The following is an 18690-nucleotide window of genomic DNA, read 5'->3' as shown; positions in this document are numbered from 1 at the left end:
GTGCAGGCTCGTTGGGCCATTTTTGGCCTACTCCTGTTCTTACTTCCTATGTTCCTCCGCATTGGTTGCTGCGCTAATCAAGATATTTAATTAAATATACTTGTGCCAACATATGTTTTAGAAAGAGAAGGCTACGGATTTGCCATAAATCAGCAGAATAATCCAATGGGACTAATCAACGGGAAGATTTGATATTTGCTCCTGAGAGCCACAGCCTCTCAGCTAGTTAAATTAAGAAAAGAGACAGGCAGGTTTACAACCAGAGGGAAATATAATGATTTAAAGAGCACATGAAACAGGGATCTGACTAGATGGACCAGCAAGTACGAGGATGCTGAGGCACAGTAAAGATGCAACAGGGAAGATGAGAAAGAAGAAAGAGAATGATGAAGGATCATTGTTCACCGAGTAGGGATAGATATCTTGTTCAGCACAGGAAATTACTGTCCAAACACCTACAGATGGGGTTAGATATAGCGAAAGATGTTGATCCCATTGCAGTGGTTTTCAAACTTTTTCTTTCCACTCACATAACGCCTTAAGTAATCCCTATACCATAGGTGCACTGTGATTAGTAAGGGATTACTTAAGGTGGTATGAGTGGGAAGGGAAGGTGGAGAATCACTGCTCTAGACTCTATTGTTATTGAAATAATTTGCTCGAGGAAAAATTGTCATTGGCCCATTTCCTTTGGAGTTATGAAACCATGCACATAATGAGTCAGTGAGGTACGATTAAAACCATGGTTTTCAATCGTTTTCTTCCCACTCACATAGCACCTTAAGCAATCCCTTACTAATGACAGCATCCATGGCATAGGGATTACTTAAGTTGGTATGTGAGTGGAAAGAAAATGTTTGAAAACCACTGCATTAGCAGATGATTCAAGTATGGGGGAGCAAATTCAAAACTGATGAGCAAAAGATACAAGGATGTGTTGAAGAAACGAACGTTCTTTAAAGAACTTACTCACAGCAATTTTTCAAAGGAAATCATTTAGGTACTTGAGAAAAGAATAATTTTACAGAACTTTGGGAAAAGAGCAAAGAACAAAAGAATGGCGCTGAATGGATTGATCCACCCAGAGCCAGATGGGCTACATTCAGTCCAATAATGCTTCAGTGATTCAATGCTTCTCATGCACTGGTCTACCCATAGCAAATAAAGAGACCAGAAAAGCTGTGATGTAATTGATGGCTGAGGATCGAGGATGTATATATATAAAAAAAATACATTGACAAGGATTGATTGAAACCATAAAACAAAAAGTAAAAATAATTGTATCATATTCAGGGTGGAAGGATGGTGTGGATGCCACAGAATCTATACTGGGCCCTCTGTTATTTCCAATTCATGTTAAGAGCTTAATTTACGTGTGGTGATACCTCTGCATTACCATCCCTGTTCGTATGCTGGCTCGCCCCTGTATTGACTATATCAGTGACTCCTCCCCTTGGAATCCCCTAATAAAGGCAGTTATGCCCAAACCCCTCTCCCAGTAAGAGCTCTGGACTTGGGCCAAACAATATGAGTGTACCTATAGTTTTAAGCAATCCCAAGCCTATCATTCTGGCAACTATGAAGTTGGTTGATAGTGCAACAGTACGATGGGTTAGATTCACTGAGGGCATAACCTATGAATGTAATATCCTAGAAACCGTAAAGAACACAGCAATGTATTAAAGTGGCATTTTTTTTTGTGAGGACACATTCTACTTACTTTCAGGGCTATGGGGGAGTGATTTTTATTAAGGCACAATCTTCAAAGAGTCATGTGCACAAGAGTTTCAGTTCCGGGGCTTTTGCCGTGGTTACGCATAGTTTCAGTGAATGATCCACCTGTATGAACTCACGTGAGCAATGATGTCCCAACGTGAATAGAACTCTAAAATCAACAGTTCTCAGCGGGACTGCTATTCGAAGCAGTCAGATCACCTACTGGTTAGATAAAGATACGGCCACTCCACTTTTATGATGCTAGATCAGGCATCAAGATAACAGAATGGCAGGACCACTTCTGTGATGCCCTCAAATTAAAGTGTAAAGACCTCCTTCAAAATACTGGAGATCTGATTGATAAATGGATCAAAGAAAAGGGCATTTATGGAATTTTCAACAATGGCTCAGGAGAAGACAGTGACTTGAACACAATAACAAAATCACTTTAGGTTTGTAACAAGTTGTAGTGCAATCAATAACCACCAGCAGACACGAAGCAAGTGATTAAAGGCTTTAATGTCCTGAATTATCCAACACATAATGCTTCTGGCCCAGATCCAAGACTGGTATTGAGGGAGGAGACTAGGGCTAACAGTCTTTATTGGGAAACTACGGGGAGGAGGTGGGCCAGCCTGAGCAGACCAGTGAGGTCAGTTATAGCAGTAATGGGATATTAGAATGGGAATCACAACACTCAAGTCATCAACCAGGAACTCAGGCATAGGTTCACTAGTAAAAATTAGGAACTCAGCTGGTTTATTCAGCATCTATAGGAGACAAGGAAAAATCAGAGCAGGGGTCTCCAAAGTGATTGATATTGACTCCTGGAACTATCCAAAAGGTCGATAAATGCCATAGGGTGAAAAGGGGATTGATAACGTCGGGGGGGGGGGGGGTCAATTGAACTTTTGTGGTGGAAAGCAGGGGCGGATCAATGGAAAATAGCACCTATTACTAAGTGTGGCCAACCTCTCATGAAAGTGGACCTGCATTACCGTGTTCCTCCACACAAATTCTTGTCCTTGGTTCCCTTGAGAACAAAGCTTTTCCAGTCTACTACTTCTACTTCCTCTGCAGCTAACTCGTTACCCTTTTGTCTCTTGATATTCCAGATCATATGCATTTCTGCCAGTGCTGTCTTGTACGTTGGGTTCTTTTCCCTCTCGTTGCTTTTGAGCTTCTCTTCATAAATTTTCTGCTAAGACATTCTATAGCTCTTTTTGGCCACATTGTATGAAACAGATGTCCACTTTTATACCTTTAATACAATCAGACTCTTTCCTAGCACTTCAGGTTGTGTCTGTGATACTGTATATCATGTCGCCAAGTGTTTTAGATCATCAACCCCCTTCACGGAATACTTGATCCCTCATCCACCCCCAGGCATGGATCCCAGTGCTGGGGTGGGGGGGGTGGGTGGTGGTGTGGTGGCGCTGGACTGAGGGATGGTGGTGTGGCATCACTGGATTGGGGAGGGCACTATCAGAGGTACAAAGAACACATACAAGTTTCTTCTACGCTCCGTCAATTGTTCCATTCACTCTCAACTTATTCAAAGGCCGAAGCCAAATGCAACACGGTGGCCACAAAGGCCCACTTTCGTGAGAGGTTGGCCACACTTAGCAATAGGTGCTATTTTCCATTGATCCGCCCCTGCTTTCCACCACAAAAGTTCAATTGACCCCCCCCCCCCCAACGTTATCAATCCCCTTTTCACCCTATGGCATTTATCGACCTTTTTGATAGTTCCAGGAGTCAATATCAATCACTTTGGAGACCCCTGCTCTGATTTTTCCTTGTCTCCTATAAATGCTGAATAAACCAGCTGAGTTCCTAGTTTTTACTAGTGAACCTATGCCTGAGTTCCTGGTTGATGACTTGAGTGTTGTGATTCCCATTCTAATATCCCATTACTGCTATAACTGTATCACATTAATTAACAACCTACTGGTTCCAATGTAAATATAGCTTTATGTTTTGTTGGCTGGAATTCTGACAGCCAACCAGAGAACGCAGTTTTGTCATTTTGTACTTGAACAATTGGATGATAACTAAACTTGAACAAACTCATGACGTAACTCAAGCTGCTTAGCAGGTATCCACTGCCAGATTCCTCTGACTTTGATTTGGGTGCCACTGCATCAAATGCTCCACATTTGTCCACTTTCCTTCATTCTACACTTCCTTACATGTCTGCTACCATTGATCCCAACATCTGAGGGGTCCATTGGGTCAGGTTGCTTGTCCCCGAGCCAAGTTTTCTTATTACAGAGATGTGGAAAAATTTCTTTAGCCAGAGGGTTGTGAGTATCTAGAACTTGTTGCCACAGGTGGCTGTGGAAGAGAAGTCTTTGGGTGTATACAAGACAGAGATTGATTAGTCAGGGCCTCATCAGTTATGGGGAGAAGGCTGGGGAGTGGGAGTGAGTGGGAGGATGGGTCAGGTCATGATGGAATGGTGGAGCAGACTCGATTGGCCCTACTTCTGCTCCTCTATCTTGTGACATCCCACAAAGTCTGTAAATCTCGGCAGTCAGAATGGAATCCTTTCCCTCCAACTCTTGGTCAGTTTTATCAGCTATTCTTGATCACTGATCTGTCACTACTGCTACTTCTGCGAACTGTGTTACAGCATCCACTAGCTCATGACTGCCTGGTGCATTGCTCTCCCACTGACTCAGTAGCATCAAAAGTGAGACGATTACTCAACAGATTCAGGTTCTCTCTGCTTTGCTTTGCCTGATAATTAGATGGAAAACACTCTTTCTCAGTCTGAAATTCCTCACCAAACCTAATCCTAACACTATCAACCTCTGGGAACAGTCTGTGTAATTATTGACAATTCTGTTTCCTGATTTTGTTTAATCACAGTACACTCCACTCCTCCCTATTATATATCTCACCTCTCCAGAGTATGTGCTCATCAGGATCATTCTCTTCATTAGATGGACTTGCAGAAAGTAATTCCTCAGGCTACCTCACCCCTTTGCTAAATGATTTGCTGCAGTATTTGCACTAATTGCAATGTCCTGACTGTTTATTTTAATGACTGTTGAGAATGCTGCAATCTTTTTGTCCAAATATAGCATGGATACCATTCAACAACCATTCATCAATGTCCACATTATCTCCAAGGTTGTTCAGAACACCTTTCCGATGTCTTTTGCAGATGGATTTGGAAAGGGCTTGCCCATCGCAGAACAGAGGGTTGTAGTGGAATTGATATTGTGGCGAAGGTCAGTGACCAATGACGATCTGCAGAGATTGGTGTGGGGAGATCCCTGTTGTTTTTGATGTATGTACATGGATGAAAAAGTAGGTGTGCAGGCTATTAAATTTTTAGTTGATACAAGGATTGGTGGTGTTGTGGGCAGTGTGGTGGGCTATTAAAGAATGCAACAGTACAAAATCAAAAACCAATTACAAATATGGGCAGAGGAATAAAAGTTGAAGTTTATTCTGGACAAATGTAAGGTGTTGCAACTGGGAAGTCAAATGTAAGGGGGAAGCATGCAGTTTATGCCAGTATTCTTAAACACATTAATGTGCAGGACGGTCTGGGGATTCAGGTTCATAGGCCCTTGAAAGTGGCCACACAAGTTGGTAGGGTCATGAAGAAGGCACATGGTAGGCTTTGTTTCATTGGTCAGGGCATTAGGAAGTGGTAGAAGTAGATAGATTAGTGGTGTTTAAGAGGCTTCTAGATACACCCATGAACATGAAGGGATCCCACAGGATTTGATGTTATTTTTATTGAGTAAAATTAAGGCTATAAGGCCAAAATTAAAATTAAAATTTATCAAATTGAATTTGTGTTAATTGCTTTGGCAGTTTCTAGGAAATGTATAGCTATAATCATGGAAGTCAGAAATAGATTTAGGCATGGAAAGATGGCACGCAGAACTTCGTAGTTGTATACCATTAGAGAAAATTACTTATTATCTGTGAGATAAATATCATGCTTTTTTTGGAAAATATGGAGCCCATATTTACAACATTTTGGTTTGCATGTATAATTGGACCTCACTTCTTCATAACCTCTGTCGTGCGCTGTCAGGCAGAAGCAAGCACACAAAACCAAAAGACTGTACAACAGGCTTTATTCGCCGTAAAACTTCACAGAGCCAGCTGTGAGATTGTGCTGCTGTGAGCTCTGAGAATGACTTTGAAGGGCCGGCTCAGGCTTATACCCCGGAGGGTGATTGACTCCCGACTAGGTGGCGCTTGGTCCATTGAGGTTGGCTGATTGACAGCTGGCCAGGTGTTGTTTTGTCCTCATGCTCTTCTGCAGGTACAGAGGTTGCCCCTGCAATAGGCCAGTGATGTACCACCACGACCTCCAAAATATTTTATTGTGTAAATATTTTCTTTTCTTGGCATTCTCCAGATTTTTTCTTTTTTTCTCTTTTTTAGGGGTGGGGGGGTGGGTAGGTGTGGTGGGATGATATATACCACATGTATAATTTTTTTGAAACAATATTTAGAACTGAATGTAATGCAACTATTATTGTAGTTTAAAAATTTATAAAGTATTCAAAAAAAAAGAACACGAATGCAATGGAGGGATAGGTATCAAAATCAAGCAGCAGATTTTCAATTTTGGTGCAAGTGGGCTGAAGGGCCTGTTCCTGTAATGTTCTGTTGTATATGAAGGGGATTGAGAGGTAAATTTATTCACCCCTTTGGTGTATGGAACGAGGTGCCATGGGAAGTGGCAGAGGCGGGAAGACAACTTGATTGGGATGTGCGAGTTGGGCTAAAGGGCATGTTTTCATGCTGTTTAACTCTGACCCGCAGGGCAACCAGCTATCAGTCCAGTAAAGCTTTTCTGAAACTTCCTTGAAAATGTGAACGTCCTTCCTTAAATAAGGAGACCAACATGGCGCATGCTATTCGAAGAGCATTGATGAAATGTCTTTATCAGGCATTTTCAAATTGGGCCATACCCCCCACCCCCATAGGGAACACAGCACATTTAAGTGGGGGCACAGACTGATTTCACAAAGTATTTTTTTGTTTTGCATGCAGTCAGTAGGAGAGAAGTACAGAAGAAACCAAATCCTTCTTCACAGGGATGGAGGCCCATAAACCGAGCAGATTCCTAAGGGGGTTGTGGTGGTACACCAACAGCCTACTGGAGGGGGAAACCTCTGTACCTGCAGGAGTGTAAGGGGACAGGACAACACCTGGCCGGCTGCCAATCAGTCAGCCTGAATGGATCAAGCCCCACCCAGTCGGGTGTCAATCACCCTCCGGGATATAAGCCTGTGCCGGCCTCCTGAGGCCTCACTCAGAGTTGCTGCAGCCACAGCCAGCCTGGCTCTGTGGAGGTTTTTGTGGATTAAAGCCTGTTGTTCAGTCTTTACCTTGTGTGTCTGATTCTGTCTAACAGTGCACCACAGGGGTCATAGCCAGTAAATGGTTGAAAATAGCTACTCTATATACAGTAACTGAAACATAACCTCCCTAGTATTCAATTCCCCTGATAATAAATGATAAAAATCTTGCTGTTCCTTCATGTTAGCCTTTTACAAATCATTCACGAGCACACCATAATCTCTGTTAACTCAGAGCATGCATGCCAAATGGACAATTTTATATTTTCTCTCATATTCCAATTATTCATTCTTTGCTTATTCATTCTAATATATTTCTTCATAACCTTCTTATCCCTGTGTCATAACTTGCTCTCCAACTGGATGGCATTAACATTGACTTCTCTGAAACCCCTCTTCTTCCCCGTTTCCTTTCCTCTAGTTCTATCTTTCTTGCTCTTCACTTTTCCCTCTGTCTCCTTTCACAGAACCAAAATCAATTCTCATCTTTCCTCTTATTGTATCCAATAATCTCTTATTGTATCCAATAATCTTTGTGAGTCTGCACACCACCCCCTTTCTCTTTGCCTGCCTGCATTTTTCTCATAAAGTGAAGCCTCAGGCTCGAAACATTGATAATATATCTTCATCTTTGACTGTATAATATATCTATGACACGATGCTCCTTATAGACTATAATCTACAAGGCTTTACTTCCTATGGAAGTTTGGAATGACATCAGAAACCCTGGCACATTTCTACAGTTGTGCGGTGAAAGGTGTGCTGACTGGCTACATTACAGTTTGATATGGGGACACCAATACCCCTGAGTGTAAAACCTCCAAAAGGTAGTGGACACAACCCAGGACATCACAGGCAAAAGCTTCCCCACCACTGAGAACATCTGTGGGCCATTGGAGAGCAGCAGCGATCATCAATGGCCCGCGCCATCCAACACACTATCTGTTCTTGCTGCTGCCATCAGGAAGGAGGAACAGGTGCCACAAGACTCGCACCAGCACATTCAGGAACAGCTGCTACTCATCCACCATCAGAGTCTTCAACAACAAATTCATTTAAGGATGCTTATTTTTGCACTTCATTGATTTTTTAAAAATTCTCCCTGTATTGCAGTCAGTTGTTTATATTTGTTATGTTTAGTTATTTGATCACTTTTCCACTACCAATAAGTAGTAAATCTGCCTCCTCTGCAGGCAAAAGAATCTCAGGGTTATAATTAATGTCATGTAAGTACTCTGACAATAAATCAGAAATCTTTATCTCCTATGGACGTTGCGAGACCAGCTGAGTTCCTCCAGTATTTCTGTGTGCTTTTACTACAATCACAGCATCTGCAGAATTTTGTGCTTCACCTCGTAACTTACTTTCTGACCTAACTTTGTGTTGTCAGCAAATTAAGTGACTTATAACTATGGTCCATTCATTCAAGTCATTTTGATAAATTGTAAACAGTGGAAACCTCAGCTTTGATCCCAATGGCACACCACTCATTGCATCTTGCCAACCATAAAAGTCCCTTTTATTCCTATTTTCTGTTTCCTTTTAGCTAGACCATCTACTTTTCGTGCATATGTTAATTTCTTCACAAAGAGCTTTTACATTCTGCCACCAACCTTCCATGTGACACATGATTACCTTCTGGAGACACTGATAGAGCAGTTACCCCTTTACTTACAACACTTCTTCAAAGAACTCCAATAAATTGGTTAAAATAATTTCCCTTTCACAAAGCAGGTGGGCATATTGTTGGGCATGGACACACTGGACATTCTCTGTGAGACTCTTTGACTTTAAAACCATCTGCACCTTCAGTTGACTGGATCTCTTCAAATTTCTCACTCCCACATATATTGGAACCAAAACTTCAATTGCTTTTTTTCTATTCATTCATTAGATGTGGGCTTCACAGGGTGAGCCAGAATTTAATTATCCATCTCTAAATGCCCTTAAGAAGATGGTGGTGAGCTATCTTTTTGAAATGCTTCCACACACAATGCTGTTCAGGAAAGAGTTCCAGGAAGGGTAATGGAGCACTGACAGATTTCCAAGTCAGGATGGGTCGTGACTTGGAGGGCGACTTTCAGATTGCAGATGTTAGCATGTTTTTGCTTCTTTTGACCTTCTAGCTAATGCAGGTTGTGGGGCTGGTGGGTGTTGTTTAAGGAGTACTAATGAGTTGCTGCAGTGCATTGTATAGATGGTGCCAACGGCTGCTACTGTGCATTGATGAATGGTTGTGAATGAGGTGCCTATCAAGCAATCTCCTATGTCCTATATGGCAATAAAGCTTCTTGAGTGTTGTTGAGAATGCACTCATTGGGTGAACTTACTCTAGAGTAAGATCTTACAAATGAAAAAGTTTGACCAGTATCCGTTGTTCTGGCCCTCAACACTCTGTCTAAGGACATTCTAAATTTTAGGAGTAAAACTTGAAAATCTGCAGGTACAGTGGTTGAAGTCAAAACACAATGCTGGAGAAACTCAGCTGGTCAAACACGGTCCTTTATAGAGCAAAGTAAAGATACATAATGTTGGCTTTCTCCAGCATTGTGTTTTTACATTTAAAATCTTTCCAAGTTTCTCCAACCAATAGATTAGGTATCAAGTTATAATTGTGAAACCTGTAACTCTTTTAAAAAATGGTGTGGGGTTGATATCCACCTTCAGCTTCTCAACAGTATTGTCTATCATGCTGACAGATTACAAACCATATTCAGGCATTATCTCAGGTAGGCAACTTGGCCGGCATTTGCGAGTTGAGCCAAAGGGCCAGTTTCCATTGCTGTTTAACTCTAACACACATGGACCATTCCACATTGTCCCATGGACCCTGAACATTGAAATACTCCAAAAATCCTCCTCGTGCTTTCTCACATTTACAAAATATCCCTCTTGGTTTTTTTTTAACCACCTGGTCCTGAACTCCCCAATGCCTGCGCTAATTTTAATTTTGAGAAATACCTTCTGTTACAACACACATTTGTAAATTTAAAACTCATCCAATCTGTAGCCCGGGACTTGCATGTGGAACCATAGAGAGATGCAACGTGGAATCTGTCCATTCAACTTGGTGAGTCTACACCAACGACCATCCAATGATCTACCTACACTAACCCTAATTATTGCCTTTTTAAAATTCTGTCCCGTTCTCATCAACTCCACCTCCCAGATCCAACTATTCATCTATACACTAGGGGCAACTTACAATTACCAACAAAACCAGACTGGAGCACCTGGAGGGAACTGACATGGTGACAGAGAATGTGAAAACTCCACGCAGGCAGTGCTTGAGATCAGGATTTATCCTGCGATCTCTTGTAACTGTAAGACAGTAGCTCTACCAGCTGCCCATTGTGTTCCCATGCTTCCTGCCACCGCAGTCCCTTGTGGGTTCACCTGAACATCTCTCTGGAACTCACTTACTTGTTTAGATAATTTTTGCGCATGGTGTTTAGTGTTTAGTTGACTCTTGGAGTAGGCTAGTACAATGTCGAAATGGTTATTAATGTGAGTTAAACAAGAAAATCTGCAGATTCTGGGGTCAAGTGGCTATTATGGTTAGTACCACTCTATTACAATCCCACTGACCTGGGTTCGAATCTGGCGCTGTCTGTAAGGAGACTGTATGCTCTCCCTGTGTCTGAGAGGGTTTCCTCCATGGGTTCCTGTTTCCTTTCACCCTTCAAAATGTACAGGAGTTACAGGTTAATTTGGGCATTTGGGCATCATGGGTTCGTGGGCCTGTTGCCATCCTGCATGTCTAAATGTAAATATTTAAAATTAAAAGTGCAATGCACACATGTGCTGGAGAAACTCAGCAGGTCACCCTTTACTTCCTATGGATGTTGTGTGACCTGCTGAGTTTCTCCAGCACATTTATTTAATGTTAGCTGGTTCTGTAAACACCAATATCACCAACTTTAAAGTTACACCTACTTACATCAATATACACACACCACACCACCGAATCTATCTTCAAATGTAAATTTGGAACCAACATTTTGAAACTAGAAAGCAAAGCAGGAGTGGCCTATAACTTGAATGCATTTCTACACATGACCTTGAAATGGATGGGGCAGAACTCTTGCCTGAAATAGGCACAGGAAAGTGGACTCCCCTAACAGATACGTTTCAAGCCAAAAATGTAATTTTTGAGTGCTTCATAGATCAATGCCTGACTCTCACAATGACTTGGCTGGAGTTGCTGGAATTTTGCCACTCAGCAGAAAAGATGTTTAAAACGCACAAAGTTCTTGCTGAGTTGATGGAATAAAACCGGACATTAAAATCGCCCAAGCTTCTCCTTGCAGCCATTACCACATGGAGTGGAAACTCAGGTACTTAGCCCAATATGTGTGCATTTTCAAAATCACTCCCCCCTTCTCCACCCTTTATTTTAATTCAAGCCTTTGAATCGAGATTCTTCACAACGCATTTTGAAATGACATTGCAAATTTCAGCTTTCTGAAGGTATTAAATTAAATGAAAATAGATTTTATTTTGAGAAGTGTGCTCCTTTAAACGTAACAAGGAAAGCCTATGTGGGATAACCAAGATTGGATATTGAAAATTAGCTGAGGCAAAGTGTGTCAAATCCATGCCTGCAAAATTTCTATTACCTTGGGAACTCAAGTCAGCATCTTCAACTTCCAACCAAACCTGGTTCAGTTAACTCAAAGGTAACAGCAAGACAAGTTGTTAACCATTTCAGCCCTTGCTACAACAAATATTTTTTGTTTAACGGTCAGTTAAACATAATTGAAATGACTACACTGCTTTCAAAAATCAATGGAAGTTTACCCAGAAATTTGAAAATATAACTGTCTATTTTCAACCCAAAGCGTAATGACCAAACAAGTGAACATCTTTAAATTTAAAAATATATATTTAGAGTGGGATAGAAGCCCATTCCAGCCATTTAAACCTGTGGTGCTCAATTACATCCAAATTAACCTACATCTCTGTACATTTTGGAGGGTGGGGGGAAACCAATGCACCCGGGGAAAACCCATGCAGACATAAGAAAACATTCAAACTCCTTAAAAACAGTGCCAGATTCAAACCTGGCTTGCTAGCAATGTAATAGCACTGCATTGGCTGCTATTCTAACCATGCCCCATGAGAAAAATTTCCTCAAAGGGTGGTGAAAAAGTGGAACTTGCTCCCATAAGAAGTGGGTAAAATGGAATCTGAGCAATAGAGAGTTGGCATTAGAGGCTTGAGCTGAGTGTAAATACCAGCACATAACTCCCATTTTTGTAATAAAAATCACTAAATTGGCTTGGGCACTCACATCAGCACGTCAACATGTCGGATTTGACTCATGATGGGTTCAATCAGTGTGCAAGCACCTTTCAATCACTTGCACTGACATTTGGAGTTCAAAGTCCCTGAGAAGTAATGTCATTGAATGGTCTCTGTCTGAATAAAAAAGGGAACTATGTTCTTTACGTAGCTGTTATTTTTAAGGACCCATGCTCCGGAAAAGGCAGAACTGATTGCGCATTGCATAGTTCTCACACTCGTGGAGGGTGCTTGCTGCAGTATTTAACTGCTCAGCATGCACGTTTCCACCGTAGATTTGTAGAAGCTTCAGGTCAGGAAGGATTGGGGTCCCAGGGAGGAAAGCATAGGAATTCCCAATGTATATACCCTAGTCCCAGGGAAATTTGAGAGCCACAGGATTGCACCCTGATAAGGAATGATCTTACAGGCTTGGGGTTATTAAAGGTCACAATTACTGAGGTCTTTGATATTCAGAGATGATCATTAGTCTCCCTCTTGGACATGCACTGCTTGATATTTGACCCCATCTGCACAATTATCAAATCCCAATATGTCGGTCATGAAAAGATTGTGAGAATCTTCAGCTTCCTGGACTCATGATCAATCCATGCATCTGTGACCATCTGCCACATATCTCACTTTGCTGCATTAGACAGTCACCCAGGCTTTGCATTCATGGAGGCCTATTTTTGAACAATATTGTGATAGTACAGATTCTATCACCAATGTGTATATGTACATATGTACAGATGGTAGTGTAGGATGACTGTGATTGGCTGAGAGTGTAGCCACACCTACTGGCAGGTCTTAAACGATTGCTACGAGCCAGACCAGGTCATTCTGGACTGGTCGACCTACTTGTGATATGCTCCAGTCTTTTAGTTAATAAAAGCCTTGGTTTGGATCAACAAGTCTTTGGTTCTTTCGACGCGCATTACAAATTTTATTAACTAAAATAAATTTTGAAGGGATGGAGCGTATGCTACGGCTGGAATGCCTCAACATCGACCCACAGTCAGCTACAGCCTCGAATGACTTTAAGCACTGGGTGAGATGCTTCGAAGCATTCTTACAGCTCTCTGATCCTGCCGTGATAGAGGACAGCCATCGACTACTAATATTGATGACTATGGTGTCCCCGAGAGCCTACCAGAGTGTCTAGGATGCAACCACTTAGACCGCAGCCGTGAAGGTGCTGAAAGGACTCTATAAGCAACCAGTGAACAGGGTCTATGCTCAGTACAAACATTCTACAAGGAGGCAACAGCCCGGTGAGTCCTGTAAAGCTTATATTCAGGCACTAAGGGCAATGGGCAGGGACTGTGCCTGCACAGACAGAACTGCTGCGGAGGCCACAGACGATCTCATTCGGGATGCCTTTGTGGCCGGGGTTCGATCGAATGAAGTGAGGCAGTGCCTGCTAGAGCACGGGGTAGAAAACCTAGAGGACGCGATCTGGATCACAGAGACAATGGAGGCTGTGGTCTTAAGAATGGACATGTACTCTTGGGGCTGGACCCCACACTCTAATGTGAGTAGGATGCCCTCCCGCTACCCTACTACTGCTGCTACGCTGCCCGATGGAACCCCGAAGTGTTATTTCTGCGGGAAGAACAAGCACAGCAGGTCCCAGTGCCCGACAAGAAAAGCCAGGTGCCAGAAGTGCCTTAAAAACGGCCACTTTGCTGTAGTCTGTTGTTCCAAAATGGCCGCCATCAAACACAGTGCCTCGTGTGAAGCCAAATCGCCACTCTCCATTTCAAACACTTCTTCCTCAGAGCACTTGTCCAATGAGAGCGAGGACTCCACCACGTGGCAGTGCCTGACGTCACAGGGCAGATGCCGAGCGCAGAAGGTACAATCCACCCTCGCCGCAATGATGTTCACCCTAACGTCCGACGAGGCCCCAGCCCCGATCTCAACGCCCGCCACCGCCACCAACCAAGGACCCACTGCCGCCGCCAACCGGGGACCCGCTGCTGCTGTTGCTGCCGACCGAGGACAAGCCGACACTGCCGACCCGGTACCCACCGACGCTGCTGTTGAAATGACTCTGGTGACACGGCGGTCATACCGGATGGTCAGACCCCCTGACCGGTACAGCCCCTAACCTCCATTCACCCTGGGGTTGATTCTCAAAGAAGGGGTAAATGTGATAGTACAGATACTATCACCAATGTGTACATGTACAGATTGTAGTGTAGGATGACTGTGATTGGCTGAGAGTGTAGCCACACCTTCTGGCAGGTCTTAAAGGATTGCTCCTAGCCAGACAAGGTCATTCTGGACTGATCAATCTACTTGTGATTTGCTCCAGTCTTTTGTTAATAAAAACCTTGGTTTGGATCAACAAGTCTTTGGTTCTTTCGACGTGCATTACAACTATGTTGAAGAACGAGGAATCTTGTGGACTGGGATGTGCTAGTGTTGTTAACTATATGCTTCAAGGACTGCCTCTTTTCTGTTGTTATCAGACTCTTGAATTGGCCTATCAATGGTAAAGGACTACTTTTGTTTGATTCATCCAGGTTGATTGATGTAAATGGTCCACCCAGGGAAGGGACAATACTGGGAAAGGAGCCTAGTCAGGTAATTGGAGTCTGAGTGGGTGAGCATTTTGGGAATAGTGATCATTATTCCCTACGTTTTATAGTTATGTATGGAGATATAAATGAAAAACTTCGTTTTACATGCTTTCCAGGCAAGTCGACCAATGCACAATACAACAGGGTGCAATAGTAAAAATCACAAATGTATCTTTGGCTTGGCTTCGTGGACGAAGATTTATGGAGGGGTAATGTCCACGTCAGCTGCAGGCTCGTTTGTGGCTGACAAGTCCGATGCGGGACAGGCAGACACGGTTGCAGCGGTTGCAAGGGAAAATGGGTTGGTTGGGGTTGGGTGTTGGGTTTTTCCTCCTTTGTCTTTTGACAGTGAGGTGGGATCTGCGGTCTTCTTCAAAGGAGGTTGCAGCCCGCCAAACTGTGAGGCGCCAAGATGCGAGGTTTGAGGCGATATCAGCCCACTGGCGATGATCAATGTTGCAATAAAACAGCAGTTCAGGGTGTAGTGTCACATAAGACAAAAGTGCAGGCCAGCATGTTCTCGCGAGGTATTTGGACTGCAGGCAGGTATCGGCACGATCAAGGAATTTTGCCGCTACGTGGGCAGTCTAAAAAGGGATGTCCGGGAATTTTGAGTCAATTCCTGCGCCGCGATTTATCCTCCAGGACCCCTACAACATTTGTGAGGAAGCCTGCCATGAAAGTTGAAAAATTTGTTGACGACCCTCCACTTCACTGCACATCCACCCACCAGGACTATTGCACTCAGGCACTTGCAGTCCTGTGACAGTGGTCGATTTGCTTCGAAACATACGTAGAGTGACTTCTACACATATCACAACAAAGAAAACAGTTTTACGCTGATATGCATTTTAACTGCATCGATAAATAAACTTAAAGAGCTGAAATTTGCACTTTTTTTCATTTGGGGGATAAAATTGTAGGAAAATAGCACACTCATTCAAAAGGTAAAGATAATTGGAAATGACAATAAAAAGTCATCTTCTCTTAATAACTCTGAATATGAAACATTAGCTAAGTGCTTAGAGCAGGAAATTTTCTAATTAAGTGTCAAATTCTAATGATTAGGATAATACATGTCTCAGCTTTGTCATAACTTTCATTTCTCCAGGTGTCAGATTTAGGTCGTCATTTAAGGAATGCACTTTCACCAGCTATCTTTAATTTCGACCACTTTAATTGAACTGGTAACTGGGAACGTTTGATTTGAGATTCCTGTGCATTTTCAAAAGGAAGCATTTCATCTAGCATTTGATAAATAAAGATTTGCTGATACTTGCGGCAGGAGCTTATCCTCTATTAGTTATATCCACTTCTAAAACATTGGAATATTATGCGAAGTTTCTCGGTTGCCACTCTGCAGAGTGGACGCGATGGTTCAGGAGAGGGATGCAACTGGAGATGCAGTGGGGGATGGAGTGACTGGAAGTCTTCTCCTTGGAATGAAGGGCGAGCTCTGAAGGTGCAGAACATTCTGAGGGCCAGAGAAAGGGTAGACAGCACTTTTCTTATTTCAGAATCGTCTGCAACCAGAGGTCATGGGCATCAGAAAGGAGCAAAAGGTTTAATGGGGATGTGAAGATTTTTTTTTCAGGTGGAGTTTGGAGAGGGCAGTGGAGCAGAGAGTCTCATAAAGCTCAAAGGGTGCCTGGAGAAGTGCGGTAGCCTCCCTGGTATCTGTCACTGATAGGGGGGATTGGTAGATGCCAGATAACCGAATTTTTCGGTTGCTTGAGATTACGTGTTGCATGATTGGTGAACTGAGAGCAAGTTGTGCCAATATGAAACCTGCATTTTTTACCTTTTTATTTTTTGTGATTTTTTTTGTTGTTGATTGCTTGAGGCTGCTGGTTGTTTGAATTCTGGATAACGGGTTTTACTGCACTCGAATCACCATGGCTCAGAAGGCTAAGAACCAAAATGGGATATGGGATTAATATGATAAATGGTGTTAATATAGATGAGTACTTGATGGTAGGCATAGGAATGGTGCGTCGAGGGCCCTGTTTTATCTCTCTAAGGCTAGGACACTATCTGGCAAAGAAAACAAAGATTTACATTTACGTTATTGCCTTTTACACTCCCTTTGGAACGTTTACAAGCTCTTTACAGAAAATTCAATCTGAAGTCTATTTGCTATTGTTTTGGAGAAACATTGTACATATAATATGGTATGATATGCTATGTTGCACGACAAGAGTTCACACCCACACCCTATTGCACTCCACAGATGCACCCAAATCTTTGCTTGCAGCCTCACAGGTATGTAAGATAGTGTAAATTAATTTACCACAATGTATCATAAGTCAATAAAAATATACATTTAAAGGGATAGCGCACAAGAAATAGGATGTTTCAACTGTGGTCAAATCTTTTGGTGGTTTTGCTTTATGGATAAGAGTCTGATAGCTGCTGGTGGAAAAAATCTATTCTTGAACCGAGAGGGGTTGGACTTCAGGCTTCTGTTCCTTCCGCCTGAAGGAATCAGTGAGAAGAGATTGTGGACATGCATAGAGAACTCCAACATACAACATCCAACATACAGACCTGTGCGTGGAAAGAAAAGTTTGAAAATTATTGGTTTAGAGGATGTAGCGCATCTAATGACTCAAAGACCTGTTGACTCAATCCAAGGCTTTTATTAGCAAAAGACTGGAGCATATTACATCGAGGTCAACCAGTCCAGACTGACGTGGGTCTGGTTATGACCTGCCAGTAGGCGTGGCTACGGCTCTCAGCCAATCACTATTGTTATATGTAAATAGATACAAATGTGTACATTGGTGATAGTATTCTGTACTATCACAGAGGGTTAAGGGCCAAATGCAGACATATGAGACATTTTGGGCAGGTTTGTCAAAAGTACCTGCTTCCATGCTGCATGACTCTGTAAATTCTCACAGATGCTAATTATTTTTATAGTTTGTAATAAATTTATTGTACATACCATTTGCAGTGTGTGGGTTATTGTAACTCAATGTGATAGGATATTTAAACAAAGATTTTAATAAATTCTGTTGTGGTAAAATAATATGGCAGTTTTACAACTCTTGACTAATCTATGTTTTAGTCCAAACGGGATACTTCGGTGTATGGCCAGTCAACTACACATCTATCACTGCATTACAATAATAATTGATTATTTTTCAGATAAAATAGCTAAGTCAGAAGCAAAAAAATGTTTGATAGTTTTAGGGAAATACAAAAGTGCCTCCAAACCTTCATTTCAGAAAATACCTATTAATTGTCTGTCTACTGAGAGAGCATTGAAGGAAAATGTGCCAGATACTCATTACAATTTAATTCGAAGATGGCCACATTGAACACTGCTGAGTAAAGTGCCAATGATATGCTTGCCTACCACTGGCAAAATCAATTGACATGCCCAGACAGACTTCTGCCCCAAGTGTCAAGACAAATTTCACACTTCCAAATTGGTAAAGTACTTAATTGTGGCAATCCATTAATCTCCTGTACTTTTGCAAAAACCAGCTGCTTCATCAATGATCTTCCTTCACTTTTCAGATCAGAAGTGGAAGGTTTGCAGATGATTGCATAATGTTTATTTCCATTTGCAGCTCAACAAATGAAGCAGTCTATGCCTGATTGCAGAATGTACTTTTGGCATGGGCAACCAGTGGCAAGGATCGTCTGTACCGCAGAAGTACCAGGCAGTGACTGTCTCTTCCAAGTGAGCTGAACCATTTGAGTAGCACAGTGGCACAGCTCCAGGTGTTCCTGTTTCCCCTCATACCCTAAAGTGG

This window comes from Narcine bancroftii, chromosome 2, assembly GCF_036971445.1.
Source record: "Narcine bancroftii isolate sNarBan1 chromosome 2, sNarBan1.hap1, whole genome shotgun sequence".
Lineage (NCBI taxonomy): Eukaryota > Metazoa > Chordata > Chondrichthyes > Torpediniformes > Narcinidae > Narcine > Narcine bancroftii.
Note: the sequence above shows the minus strand (reverse complement) of the source record.